General features: G+C 46.9%; 1 long non-coding RNA gene across 2 annotated transcripts in view; it reads right to left on the bottom strand.

Moving 5' to 3' along the window:
* Nucleotides 1-3,708: 3,708 nt before the first annotated feature.
* The window catches only part of LOC122477606, a 68,281-nt gene continuing 57,806 nt past the window's right edge, over nt 3,709-14,183 (bottom strand). For both annotated transcript variants that reach the window (XR_006295736.1, XR_006295737.1), the window contains exon 4: nt 3,709-13,358. This is a non-coding gene — a long non-coding RNA (uncharacterized LOC122477606). The remainder of the gene's footprint in view (nt 13,359-14,183) is intronic.

Raw genomic sequence — 14,183 nt, 5'->3', positions numbered from 1 at the left:
TTATGGTTCTTTATGAGGTGTTTACAGGTACCCTGGGACGTGTTAATATCCTGAATATTGAGAATAGCTTCTAACCAGTGGGTCTGTGCTTGACAACTGTAAGTGATTTATCCCGTTTTTACCTGCACAGCCACCATTATCATCATCCCCTTTTATTTATTTTTTTTTAATGTTTATTTTTGAGACAGAGAGAGACAGAGCATGAGCATGTGAGGGGCGGGGGGGGGGGGGGGGGGGAACAAGAATCTGAAGCAGGCTCCAGGCTCTGAGCTGTCTGCACAGAGCCCGACACAGGGCTCAAACTCACAGACTGTGAGATCATGACCGAGCCGAAGTCGGACGCTTAACCGACTGAGCCACCCAGGCACCCCACATCATCCCCTTTTAAAAAGAAATTTAGGGCTGCCTCATAGACAAGCCGTGCGGTGTCTTGATGAATGAAGTGGCTCTGCTCATTGGACTTGAGGCCCTTCTTCCACTAGCCACTTGGAAGAAAAATAAGGGCAGGTAGAGAGAGGCTGAGCCCGCCATGTCAGCAAATCTGCCTTTGAGAGAACAAGGGAATTTGATTAAACAGCTTCTTAGGTGCCTTTATCCTGGAGGTATCCATTAATCATTTTTTGTCATTAATTCATCCCATTTATAAATTCTTCAAATTTCTCATTCTCATTTTGTTTTGAGAGCAAGAGTGGTGGAGGGGGCAGAGAGAGAGAGGGAGACACTCTCCAGCAGGTTGCAGACCGGCAGCCTTAGAGCTTGACACGGGGCTTGATCTCACGAACCACAAGATCATGACCTGAGCCAAAAGCAAGAGTCAGACGTTTAACAGACTGAGCCCGCCCCGGGCGTGCCCTAAATTTCTCCTTCTTACTGACACTGTAGTGCAGCTGTGGGGGAGAGGAGGTACCTGTGCTCGCATCTTTTTTTTTTTTTAATTTTTTTTTAACGTTTATTTTTGAGACAGAGAGAGACAGAGCATGAACAGGGGAGGGGCAGAGAGAGGGGGAGACATAGAATCCGAAGCGGGCTCCAGGCTCCGAGCTGTCATCACAGAGCCCGACGCGGGGCTCGAACTCACGGACCAGTGAGATCATGGCCTGAACCGAAGTCGGACGCTTAACCGACCGAGCCACCCAGGCGCCCCATGTGCTCGCATCTTTAATGTGCTCTTTGGAAGTTTGTCTTTTTTTTTTTTTTTTTAATTTTTTTTTTCAACGTTTTTTATTTATTTTTGGGACAGAGAGAGACAGAGCATGAACGGGGGAGGGGCAGAGAGAGAGGGAGACACAGAATCGGAAACAGGCTGCAGGCTCCGAGCCATCAGCCCAGAGCCTGACGCGGGGCTCGAACTCCCGGACTGCGAGATCGTGACCTGGCTGAAGTCGGACGCTTAACCGACTGCGCCACCCAGGCGCCCCTGGAAGTTTGTCTTTGAGAAGAGCAGCCACTTACATCACCGGCAGGAACACTTTCGGATTATTTCCAGCGGAACTTCACGGATGACCGTACCACACTGCTTTCTGTTTACCGTTTCAGCCACTTCCTAATTATTTACTCACGCAGGCCCGTGAGAGGAGAGAGAGATGGTTATCCTCCGGTGGTGTGCAAGAGGGACAGGATGTTTTCTGGTGAAAATAAGGTCCCTCCTGCACCTCGTTGTACCTGTGACCTTCAGCCGATAAACCTGTCCTGGCTGCCGAGTAAAAAGGGCGTGGGCCAGGCAGCGTGGGGCACGTCAGGACGTCCCGCCCAGCCACCGCGCTGTGGGTTTGCATGGTCTGGAGATGGAGGTCAGCCCACACCAGGGAAAGAGCCGCAAATTATGGAGGCAGATTGCTCAGCCCCGCTGTTGACTCCCTGTGTGACCTTGGGCAAGCTGGCTGGCCTCCCCGTGTGCCTCACTCGCCACATCTGTAGAATGGAACCTGCCCCCACCCGCATGTCGTGAAGTTTATTTCTGTTTTTTTTTTTTCAAAATGTTTTATTTTTGAGAGAGAGGGAGAGAGAGAACGGGGGAGGGGCAGAGAGAGAGAGAGAGGGGCAGAAGATCCGAAGCACAAAGGCCCATGAGGGGCGTGAAGCCATGAACCCTGAGATCATGACCTGAGCCGAAGTCGGAAGCTCACCCGACTGAGCCACCCAGGCGCCCCTGTGAAGTTTAGAGTAATAAAGATAAGGCCCACGGTGAGCACTCAGCCAACATCGGCTTGGTCCTGGAGTCAAGGAGTCAGGAGGGGGGTCAGTCCGTACCAGGGGCAAACTGGAACCCGCAAGGATTCCCTTGAACCCATGAGGACAAAGTCAAAGCTGTGAAGACACTGCGGAACCTACGTCTGCCCCTCCCTGCCTCCAGCCGGGGGGAAGGAGCTGGCGCCCTTGGCCACGGGGCTGCACGCACACCGGGCGAGGAAGCAGGGGCATCGGAGATCTTGCGGCAGCTCAGGTCGCCCGGGGCCACTGCTGTCCCAGGGCAACAAGGTGTGCCGGAGGGTCGGTGCCACTGTGCGCGAGTGGCAGCAGCACCTGGTCTTGTGCCAGACTTCAGAGCGTGATGACTGTCTTCACTTCGCTTTCACCTCCTGGTACCTGCCCCAATTTTTCAAAAATAGTTTTTGTTCTTTTTTACGTTTATTTTACGTTTGTTTGTTATTTATTTATTTTGAGAGAGAGAGTGAGCCAGCATGAGCGGGGGAGGGGCAGAGAGGGAGGGAGAGTGAGAATCCCAAGCAGGCTCCGCACTATCAGCGCGGAGCCGGCCTCGGGGCTGGAACTCCTGAACCTCGAGACCTGGCCCCCAGCCGAAATCAAGAGACGGAGGCCTGAGCCGCCCAGGCGTCCCCTGACCCAATTTTCTGAGGCACTGGGAAGCTTTGCAGGTGGTAGCTTAGAAATCCTGCTGCTTTTATGGCGTAAGCTGTGCTTTGAGCACTTTCCAGAGGACGAGGTATCAGCGGCGGCTTCGGTTATCATAAAACGGCCGATTTCTACTTAAGAACCTTCAATGAAAAGCTATGCTTTTCTGTTTTGACCGGCAGTAAGCTGTATAGCCAGAACACGGCAAATAGCTCAACAGCCCACAGTTCACTTAAATTTATCATTTATTGGGGCGCCTGGGTGGCTCAGTCGGTTAAGCGGCCAACTTCGGCTCAGGTCATGATCTCACGGTCCGTGAGTTCGAGCCCCGTGTCGGGCTCTGTACTGACAGCTCCTTCGGATTTTGTATCTCCCTCCCCTGCTCACGCTCTCTCTCTCTCAAAAATAAATTAAAAAAAGAATTTATCTATCCTCTGGACACATTAAGTTGTAAGCAGGAAATATTTAGCTACCTTAGTTTTACACCTAAAAACTTCCTTATGAAACTGATTACTCTCTTTGAATCGAAAACTCTGGCGTTATGTTGAAGAACTAATCTTCTTGTGGTGCCAATAATATTAGCTAATACTGATTTAGGACTTGCTGTGCTAGGCACGAATTATGTTCCATGTATTATCTCATTTAATCCTCCCAGCACCTCCAGGCGATCAGTAGTATGATGGCTTCCGCTTAAAGATGAAGCAACTGGAGCCTAGAAAGGTGGTGATTTGTGTAAAGACACACGGTAGTAAGTTCCAGAGCCAGGGTTCACACCCAGCCTATATACACCACGGCACTACATTCGTACAAAAATTCATACCGATCAATAAGGAGACGCCACTTCAGCAAAAGATGTACAAACAGGAATCTTTAATGCAGCATCTTTTATAAGAGCTTAACATTTGAAAAAGCTTATATGTCTATCTTAGGGACTGATTAAGTTAATGAAGGTACATCCATTCAATACAATAGTTATGCATCTGTTACGAATTACATTGCAAAGAAGTGTGCACAGTGTGAACCAATTTTAATAAATACGGCGCTTTTTTTTTTTTACCAGGATACACATACATTAGAAAGTCTGGAAAATTATACAGCAAAAATACTCACAAGGATCATTTTGAAGTGGTAGGAACTCCAGGCAAATTAAAACATTAAGTTCTCCCAACTTCTCTTACAATAACCATACAATAAAAAATAGAATAAAATCTTTAAAAATCACACGACTGTCTTTTCACTGAGAGATACTGCGCTTCCCACTTGAGCTCCAGGCTGGAAATCAGCCCCAACGGCATTCAAGTGCTCTGTGACTTTGGACAAGTCACTTACCCTCTCTGGGCCTCTTGTTCTACGTAAATAATAATGAGAAGCTGGTTTCGTTTCAAAAGTTTCTTCCAGCTCTAACATTCTTTGACTTAGTCAATTTCATTCCTAGCGAAGTTCTTAAAAACAAAACCAAAACGGCACGTGGAGATTTAAATGTTGATAAAACGTCTCTTCACACCTTATCTGTTTTCTTTGGCATATGAAGTCATTCCCATTATTCCCTCCCCATCAGTCTTTCGAAAGGGGAAAGTTAATGCATTTCACCAAAAATGGGTCAAATCACTCTAGAAAAATAAGGGTCTTTTCCCAGAAAAACGATTTGGAACCTATACATTGACAGACAGATGCACACAGAAAAACCACTACATGCCCAAATAGCAGCCCCCCGCCCCCAATCCAAGCCAAAGAACAACAAAAGCAACCGTCCAAGCACAACCCCAGCTGCCAGCCCTACTGCACACAACGTTGGCTTCTCCCCGTGCGCATGGCTGTTAACCGCGAGCCTGTCCCTCACGGACACGCCAGCACGCTAGTGTCACAGACAAGCGCGGGCACCGCCGCCTCGAGACTAGTCTGGGCGGTGGGATGAGGCAAGACTGGGCCGATGCGAAGCCTATGGCGGTGATGGGGGGTGAAACGGAGCTGCGGTTGGGTGCGGATGGAGGGGTGGGGGCTGTGGTTGGAGGGGCGTGGGGAGTCGAAGCCACGTGCAGCCTGGAGGTCTGTGAGATGGGGGTGGAGCGTGCAGCTTGTGGGGTGCTGTCACCCCGACCTGCTCTCCCTGTGCGAACAGGGTCCTGGCACGGCCCGCGCCCCGACATCGCCTGCGCCCTCCTGCCCTCCTGCCCTCCACTCTGCTTAGGTAAGTGCTAGAATGCCCTTGGACAGCCGTTTCCCCATGGCCTTGTAAACCTGCTTCCTTCTGGGAAACTGAAAAATCTGCCCTTAGAGGAAAAGGCGCCCTATTTCCTATTTTCCTTCCCAGCCAGGGAAGGGACAGTCTTTCAGCGGTCTGTTTTATGAAAACAGAAGGTATTTTTTCAACAAATGTAAAATACTGAATATGCATCTTGCACATTCTCACCCCATCCCCCCACCCCCCAACACGCCTGGGGCCATCTCCCTGAGAGTCACTGGTCTGGAATCTTCTCACCTGCCAGCTCCACGCCCCTCCACCCCCCACCCCCCACCCCTACTTTCCATCCCCTTAGCAAATACTTTCCTAGATGGTATGTTCACCTAGGAACTGTAATTCTGAGGTCTCCTCCATTTCTGTCCCCTTGCTAGCTGTGTGGCAGCTGAAGTACTCTGAGCTAATAACATCAACCTCACAGAGCCCACTCATTTACTCCCGCATTCGACAGGTCACCTGAGCACCTCCTCCCGTCGGGGCCCGGGCTACGTGCTGGGAATACATCAGCGAACACGGCAGGTGCCTTCCTTACACTCATGAAATCTGCCACCCACCTGGGGATGCGGACAGTAAACTAATAAATCCACAGAGGGTGGTAAGCGTGTCCATGTAAGGAACACGGCACAAGGAGAGAGAATATAATAGATTCAGATTTAGGTTTGTGAGGTCAAGAAAGGCCACTCCGAGGGAGGGACATGAAAGCCTATCCTGAAGAATAAGTATGAAATACGCCAGGAGCGAGGCTTTGGGCAAAGATCCTGAGGTGGGGAGGGTTCATATTTTCTAGAAGAGGCCATGTGGCTGGATAGCGGGAGTGAGGAGGAGACTCCACACGAGTCTGGAGAATCAACCAGGCGGCTCTTAATGCTGTACATTCTATGGACTTGAACCAATGTACAGCGACACGCAGCCATCATCGAGGTGTCACACGGGGTCGCTGCACTGCCCGAAAAATCCAGTGCTCTGGCTGCTCCTCCTCCCCTGACCCGCGACCCTTGGCCACCACTGATCTTTTTCCCGTCTCCACGGTCTGGCCTTTTCCAGAATGTCCTATAGCTGGAAATCCTACAGCACGCAGCCTTTTCAGACTGGCCTTTTCACTCAGTGATAATGCATTTAAGGTTCGTCCATGTCTTCTCATGGTTTGGTAGCTCGTTTCTTTTTGATGCTAAATAATATTTCACCGTCTGGCCGTACCACAGCTTATTCACCCGTTCACCTGCTGAAGGACATCTTGGTTCCTTCCAGGTTTTGGCAATTCTGAACAAAGCATCACCGCGTTGGTCTGCTTTGAGGGAAGTTCACTTGTTGCCTTTTGGGACCCTCATGAGCAGGAACAACGGACTAGATCATACGTGAAGCACCATCAGGAAACCAGAGAACAAATTATTGGAGACTCCTGAGTGTGCTTCAGAGTCACTCACAGAAGCGATCGGAGATATTGTTAAGAAAAGCGACCTCCCTGCTTTTCTTCTAATACCAGAATATATGGCCTACCGGGGAAAGCATTTTCGTTCCGTTCTCAGTCCCCAGTCCCTAGAAAAAAATGGCAGGTAAACGGTAAATGCTCCACAGGCATTTTTAAAATATATGAACGGATTTATGCTCTCCATGGCATTATTCGGTCTTTTTAAAAATAACATTCTTTTTGAGGTACAATGCACATACCATGATGTTTCACCCTGTTACGATGTACGATGCAGGGGTTTCTAGTCGATTTGCAAATCTGTGCATCAATCCTCACTATTTCCAGAACCCTTTCTTCACCCCCAGGGGGAAATTCACAGCCCGCGGAGAGACGAAGTGGATAGCACAAAGTAAATGCACAAAGTGCAACCGGGCCAGAGGCAAACCGGGGAGCTCGCGTCAGGAAGCTGAGCATGTCAGCTCGGTCAACCGGCAAGATGCAAACAGCCTCTGGCTTTATCAAAAGCTTCGAGTACAGAGACCCTAGGAGATGATATCAACGGCTAGAATAAGTGAACACTGCGCCCCATCTGACTTCCACAATCAGACTGTGACAGTCTTTGATGGTGAAAAGCACGATCCTGTTTTCCAGTGTCTGCATTATCTCATAACTGTACATGTCCCGAGAAATCTCTGATACTCTGTTAAACATAGCGTTCACGCTGGCACTCGCTGTGGGGCTTAGTGGCCTAAGGAGGGAGAGCCTGTTCCAAAAAAGGAACTTCCTATATCATCTGAAAGGGACAGATGGGAATTTCTGACCCTGGAAAGCCCACTGGTCACTCTGAGCGCAAGATGAAGGTTAATTCCTGACAGTGGCCTGCAAGAACCAATGCGGTCTGAGCCCTTCCCCTTCGCCACTGTTATGGCTTCGACTCCACCTACCTTCTCCCTTTTTACCTTCTTCACTCCAGCCACACTCCTCCCCCTGCTGTTCCTCGACTGTCGCGCCCAGCTGCGCATCAGGGCCTTTGCACGTGCTGCTCCCTCTGCCTGGAAGGCTCTTCCCTGAGATATTCTCATGGCTCGCCTTTTGACCACCCTTCGGATCTTTGCTAAAATGCCATCTGCTTATTCAGGTGGTCTAAAATCTAACGACGCCACTCTTCCTTCCCTGCTTTATTTGTCCCTTTGCACTGCCCGAGACCCTAGTGCTTAGCTATTTATCTTACTGCTTTTCTTCTAATACCAGAATATACTGTCCAGGAGGGGAAAGACTTTTTTTAAGCTTATTTACTGATTTATTTTTAACTCATCTCTACACCCAGTGCAGGGCTCGAACTCACGACCCCGAGATGAAGAGTCACGCACTCTTCAGACTGCACCTGCCAGGCCATGAGGGGAAGGACTTTTGTTCAATTCCTGGTCCCTGGTCCCTAGACAGGTCAGATAAGCAGTACATACTCCATAAATATTTTTTGAATACATGAACGCATTTATGCTCTCTATGGCATTACATTTTCCTTTAACACAACATTTTTTAATTGATATAATTCATATACCACGATGTTCACCCTGTTAAAATGTACAATTCAGTGGTTTTTAGTATACTGTATCTGCAAATTGGTGCCTCAATCCTCACTATCTGATTCCAGAACATTTTCCTCACCCCGAAAAGAAACTTCATACCCATTAGCAATCACTCACCACTTCCCCTTTCCCCAGCCACTGGCAACCACTCATCTACTTTCTGTCTATGGACTTCAATATTCTGGACATTCCTAACAAATGGGATCATAAAATATAAGGCCTATTCTGTGTGGCTTCTTTCCCTTAGCGTCATATTTTCAAGGTTCACCCATGTATCAGAACTTCAATTCTTGTTTATATTGACATATTTCACACATCATCTTAAAGTGCATAATTCAGTGGTTTTTAGTATATTCACAAGGCTGTGCCACTCATCAACGCTAATTTCAGAAGGTTTCTTCATGCTCAGAAGAAATCCGACTTGTTAGCAACTACTCCCCATTCTTCCTACCCCCCAGGTCCATTATAATCCATAGTCTACAGGATTATGTGTACTCCCTTTCAGTATAGGAAGGAGCAGAGTGGTCTTCTTTTAAAGCCTCATTCCCCCCAAATATTCATTATTTAACCTAATGGATCACTGGAAGACCTTCCTCCAAAGACTCGTCTTTATTTGAACTGACTAGGAGTTCCTCTAATGCTAAAAAAAAAAATAAATAAAAAAAAAATAAAAATCTCTTCTTGAGGGCACTGGCCAAAAACATTCACTGGAAAGTGTTTGGGGCGGGGGATGCCTAAGGCGAAAGGTAACCTTTGAGGGAAGTTTACCAGACTAACCACAAAGCTTAACAGAATCGGTTGGGCCACCACAGTCCACAGGAGCTTCGAAAAGTTCTGACATATTCCTGGGAATCTAGAAGGCCAAGTACACGTTTAGGGCATTGTGCATGCTCAAGAAAGTGTGAGGAAGCCCTAACTTCCCAACCCTGGCTGACCTTGAGGCTAGTGAAAGTTACTACAGACTTGTAAACTGCCTGACTGAATGATGAAAGCCACACACACACTGAGTCTCTCAGAAATGACCGGGAGATTGATGCATTCCAGGCACTGAAGGAAATCTCTGCCCACCATTTGCCGACCACTAACTAAGCTAAGCCTTCAGTGGCCATATACAAAAAATAGTCTTTGCAGAATTAATTCAGAGAAGTCCTAAATAAACGATAACTACAACAGGCAGCGACAACGGAGCCTGCCAGGAGGGGAATCTGATTTCCAGAGTTGCCACATTATGATATTCACAATGTCCAGTTTTCAGTAAAATTTTACGAGGCACGTGAAGAATCTAGAATGTATGGCCCATATATGGTGGGGGGGGGGGGGGGGGCGGGGGGCAATCAAGAGAAACTGTCCCTAAGGAAGCACAGGCATGGGATTACTAAAGACTTTTACCAGATATGTCCGTAGAGCTAAGGAAATAATGTCTAAAACGCAAAGGAAAGACTCGACTCGAACACGTAAAGTGCTTGCAACTCATCACCCACCTTCACAACGAGGAAAACAGAACCAGTGACTCTTTCTGGATATATCACAGAACTGAGCTCATGGGACAAACCACACCCCAAACCTGAAGGAGCTGGGGATTCTAGAAACCACAGGTTACCATGAATGCAACTCAGCAAACCCGAGGCAGTAACTTACATGGCAGCTTCCCTGACCTGCTTGGGGGGGGGGGGGTTGGTGCTGAGCATGGACTGGCCTGAGAGAACTCCTGGCAGGGGGGCCATCTAAGGTACCCCTTCCCTCCACCATCATGGTGTTTGCCTCTAGAATCCTCACCAGGTTTTCTTGGTAACGATCAGAGCAAAATTGCCTCCTGTTGGGCCAGGGAGAGGTGAGAGGTAACCATTTTGAAAGAAGCCAAGAGCATTCTCCACAAGAAAGGCCTACCCAGCAAGGGAGAAGCCTCCCTGGACTTGGGGTGAGGGAAATCCCCAAACTTCAGGCCCCCTATAGCCTTCCTTCTTCACATAAGGTGGGGGAAAAAAGCTGAGAAACACCGGAGAAGATCCCAGCCCAGGGGGACAGGTACACTGAACGACTGAGACCCAATCCCAGGATTACAGGATGCTTCTCAGTCCAGACCTGAGCAAACATCAACAGGGCTCCTGCCTAATAGCAGTGGATTACTGCTCAGAGAGCGCCAAGGCTCAGATTCTACTTAAGAAGGGTTGTCTAGGGAAACGAAAGATGCTGGGGGACAAAAAACAAAGACACTCGTGGAAACTGAATCCTCTGACACTACAGGTACAGAAAAGAGTTAAATACAGCAGATCTCCTAGCCAGATAAAAATAACTCTCATATGAACGGCCAATTTACTCCCTAACACCTGATAATTCATGACTGGCTTTCAACAACAACAAAAGTTACATGGCATGACACAAGGGAAGAAGAAACGATCTGAAGGGACAAAGTGGGTGTCAGAACCAGGTTCAGTCAGATACGGCAGAGATTGTGAAATCATCAGATGGGAAATTAAAGAAGTAGGATTCATGTGCTTTAATGGAAAAAGTGGACAACATGCAAGAACAGATAGTGTACATATAATAATGGAGAGACAGAAACCCTAAGAAAGAATATAAAGGAAATACAAGAAACAGAAAACACCATAACAGAAATAGTCTACATCATCTGATGGACGCGTCAGGTGATCGGAAAGGGCTGGGGATAGAATCCGAGCACTTGAAGATAGGTCAATAGAAACTTCCCAAACTGAGTTGTAAAGAGAAAAAATAATAAAAATTGGGACAGACTATCTATTAACTGTGAGGCAATCACCAAAATACAGCACATGTATAAGGAGACTGTCAAAAGCAGAGGAAAGAGAAAAAGCAACTATTTGACATAATAATGGCTGGGATTTTTTCTAAAATCCGTGACGGAAACCACAGCACAAATCGAGGAATCTCATAGAACGCCAAACAGAATAAATGCCAATACACACACGCACACAGACAGGCACGCGCGCACTCACACACCTAGGCAGATCATATTCAAATTGCATAAAGCCAAGGAAAAGTCTTTTAAAAAGTCAGAGGAGAAAAACATCTTACCTAGAGGGGAACAAAGGTAAGAATTCTATCGGACTTGCTTCAAAAATCATGCAAGCAAGGAGGGTAGCATGAAATATTTAAAGGGTTGGAAAAAAAAAAAACCCCACCAACCAAGGAGTCTATATCCAGAAAAACCATCCTTCAGAAGTAAGGGAAGATAAAGACTTTGTTGGTGTAGTAGTCTGCTAGGGCCGCCAAAACAAAATACCACAAACTGGGGGCTTACACAACAAAATTATTTTCTCTCAGTTCTGGAGCCTGAAAGTCAAAGATCGAGGTGCTTTGATCAAGGTGCAAAGATCAGTGCTGCCTTTTCGGAGGCCTCTCCACTTGGCTTGGAGATGGCTGTCTTCTCACATGGCCTCACCTCTGTGTAAGTGCCCATCCCTGGCGTCTCTTCCTTTTCTTACGAGGACGCCAGTCATACCGCAGCCGGGCTCCACCCTTAGCACCACGGTGGACATTCATCACCTCTCTAAAGGCCCTGTCTCCAAACACAGTCATGCTGGGAGTCACGGCTTCCACATATCAACTTTGGAGGGGAACACAATTCAGTCCATAACGTTCAGGCTAACGGAACTGAGAGAACTGTCGTTGCGGGTAAGCGTTAAAAGCTGCTCTTCAGAGAGAAGGAACATGGCGTTGGTCAGAAATTTGGATCTACGTAAACGAAAGGGAAGGGGTCACGGAAGGAACACGTGAGGATCAAAATCGCGTATTTTATTTTTCTTAGTCTTACTTAATCTAATGGACGACTGTTCAAAGGAATACCGGCCACAACAGACTGCGCGGCGATAGCAGGTAGGTTAGTGCAACAAACGTAGCAGTGTTAGTAAGGGATGGGGTGAGAGGCTGCGAAGTCCGTTACGCCCACGCTGCAGTGTCATCTGAAGGCGGACCTGGACTGGTTGGAGACTTACGTCGCGCAGTCCAGGTCTAGGGAAACCACCAAGAAGTTAAAGAGAAATATAACTGATACGCTGAGCGAGAAGAGAAAATGGAACAATAAAAAATGCTCAATTAGAAGAGAGGGCAGAAACAGGAAGATTAGAAAGAACACAAAGAATAAGTGCAGCAGGTACAAAATTTTCACGAACATGGTGGATGTAAATCCAACTGTGTCAGTAATCACTTCAAAAGGGAGTGGTCTAGATACGCCAATTGCAAGAAGAGACCGTAAGGGGAGATGCAAAACAAGACCCGGCTATATGCTGTCCACAAGAAACCCAATTTAAATATAAAAACACATATGCATTAAAAGTAAAAGAGTAGGGAAAGGTGAACCGAGCCGGCACGAGTCAAAAGAAAGCTGGAGTAGCTACGTGAATTTCAGACGAAAAAAAGGCACTGGAACAAGAAACTTAGCAGGGGTAAAGAGGGTATTACATAACAAGGGAGTCGATTCTCCAAGAAGACACAATAATCTCTGAAATATACGCACTTTACAACAAAGCGTCAAAATACAAGAGGCAAAAACTGATAAAAATGCAGAAATAGATAATCCACTATTAATGTGAGGGATTTCAACACTCCCTCTATTAGTAGCCGACAGATCCAGTAGGCAGACAAGCAGTAAAGAGATAGTTCAGCTCAACAGAACCATCAATGGATGGATCTGACACTATTTTTAATTTTTCCCAGCTTTAATTATAATGGACAAATAATATTGCATATACTTAAAGTGTGCAATACGATTTGATATACGTAGACACTGTGAAACGATGACCACAATTAAGTTAATTTGAACGCATCCGTCACCTCACACAGTTACCTTTTCCGTGTGTAGCAAGAAGGCTTCAGATCTATTCTCTGGGCACCTGCGCCTTGCAGATTCGTTCTTCCCTCCTTCCAGACCCTAGGCGTCTGCCACCACCACGTTCCGCCAGATCTTCCAAGATGTTCCGAGAAGCAGCCAAGCCTGATCCCTCTCTTCGTATTTAGTGGAGCTAGAGGTACTGGGGCAGCGCTGTAGGTCTGGCGCCTGATATTTATTCAACCCAGAAACCTGGAGCAAACTGGGTCGCAATAATCAATACAGGTTCTATTCTGTGAACGTAGATCACGGCAAGCTGAAGGAAGAAGGTGCAGACTTCGAAATGAAATGTTTCACCATAAAGCTGCTTACAACGAAGGTCTTCCAGAAGACATCTGCACAATTTGCCACTTATCCAGGAAATATGTCCCCTCTAAATGCACAGAATCACTAAATATCTGAAACCTGAAAAAAAGAAAATTATACTCTCTTAGCGAATGTCAAGTATACAATACAGTATTATTAACTGCAGTCACCACACCAAACCTTACATCCCCAGAACTTCTTTATCTTTTGACCAACATCCCCTGATTCCCCGCCCCGCCCCCCCCGCCCCCGGCAACCACCATTCAACTGTTTCTGTGAGTTTGACTTAATTTTTTTACATTCTACATATGAATGAGATCATATAGTATTTGTCTTTCTCTGTCTGGCTTATTTCACATAGCATAATGTCCTCCAGTTTTACCCATGTTGTCACAGATGACAGCAGATATATATATCTCACATTATACATCTCTCTCACGTTACATATATACATGTACATATATATATATATATGTCGGACGTCTGTAGATGGATGAATTCTCTTTATCTATTCATCCATCTACAGATGCTTAGGTTATTTCCATGTTCTGACTACTGTGAATAATGCTGAAATGAACACAGAGTGCAGATATCTCTTCCAAATACTGATTCCATTTCCTTCAGATATATACCCAGAAGTGGGATTGTTAGATCATATAGTAGTTCAATTTCTGATTTTGGGGGGAACCTCCATACTGTTTTCCACAGGGGCTGCACCAATTGACATTCCCACCCACAGTGCACGAGGGGGCCCTTTTCTCCACATCCTCACCGCCTGTTCTCTCTCGTCTATTTGATAGTAGCCATCCCCACAGGTGTGAGGTTGTTGGAGAAAGGGAAATCTCCCCCTTCACCTCTGAGTTCTTTTGGCTGGTTGGCCGAATAATCAAAATGACACAAGATAGAGCAATCGGAGAAAACCGA

This window comes from Prionailurus bengalensis, chromosome X (genome assembly GCF_016509475.1).
Source record: "Prionailurus bengalensis isolate Pbe53 chromosome X, Fcat_Pben_1.1_paternal_pri, whole genome shotgun sequence".
In the NCBI taxonomy this organism is placed as follows: Eukaryota; Metazoa; Chordata; class Mammalia; order Carnivora; family Felidae; genus Prionailurus; species Prionailurus bengalensis.
Note: the sequence above shows the minus strand (reverse complement) of the source record. Positions and strands in the feature narration are given on the sequence as shown.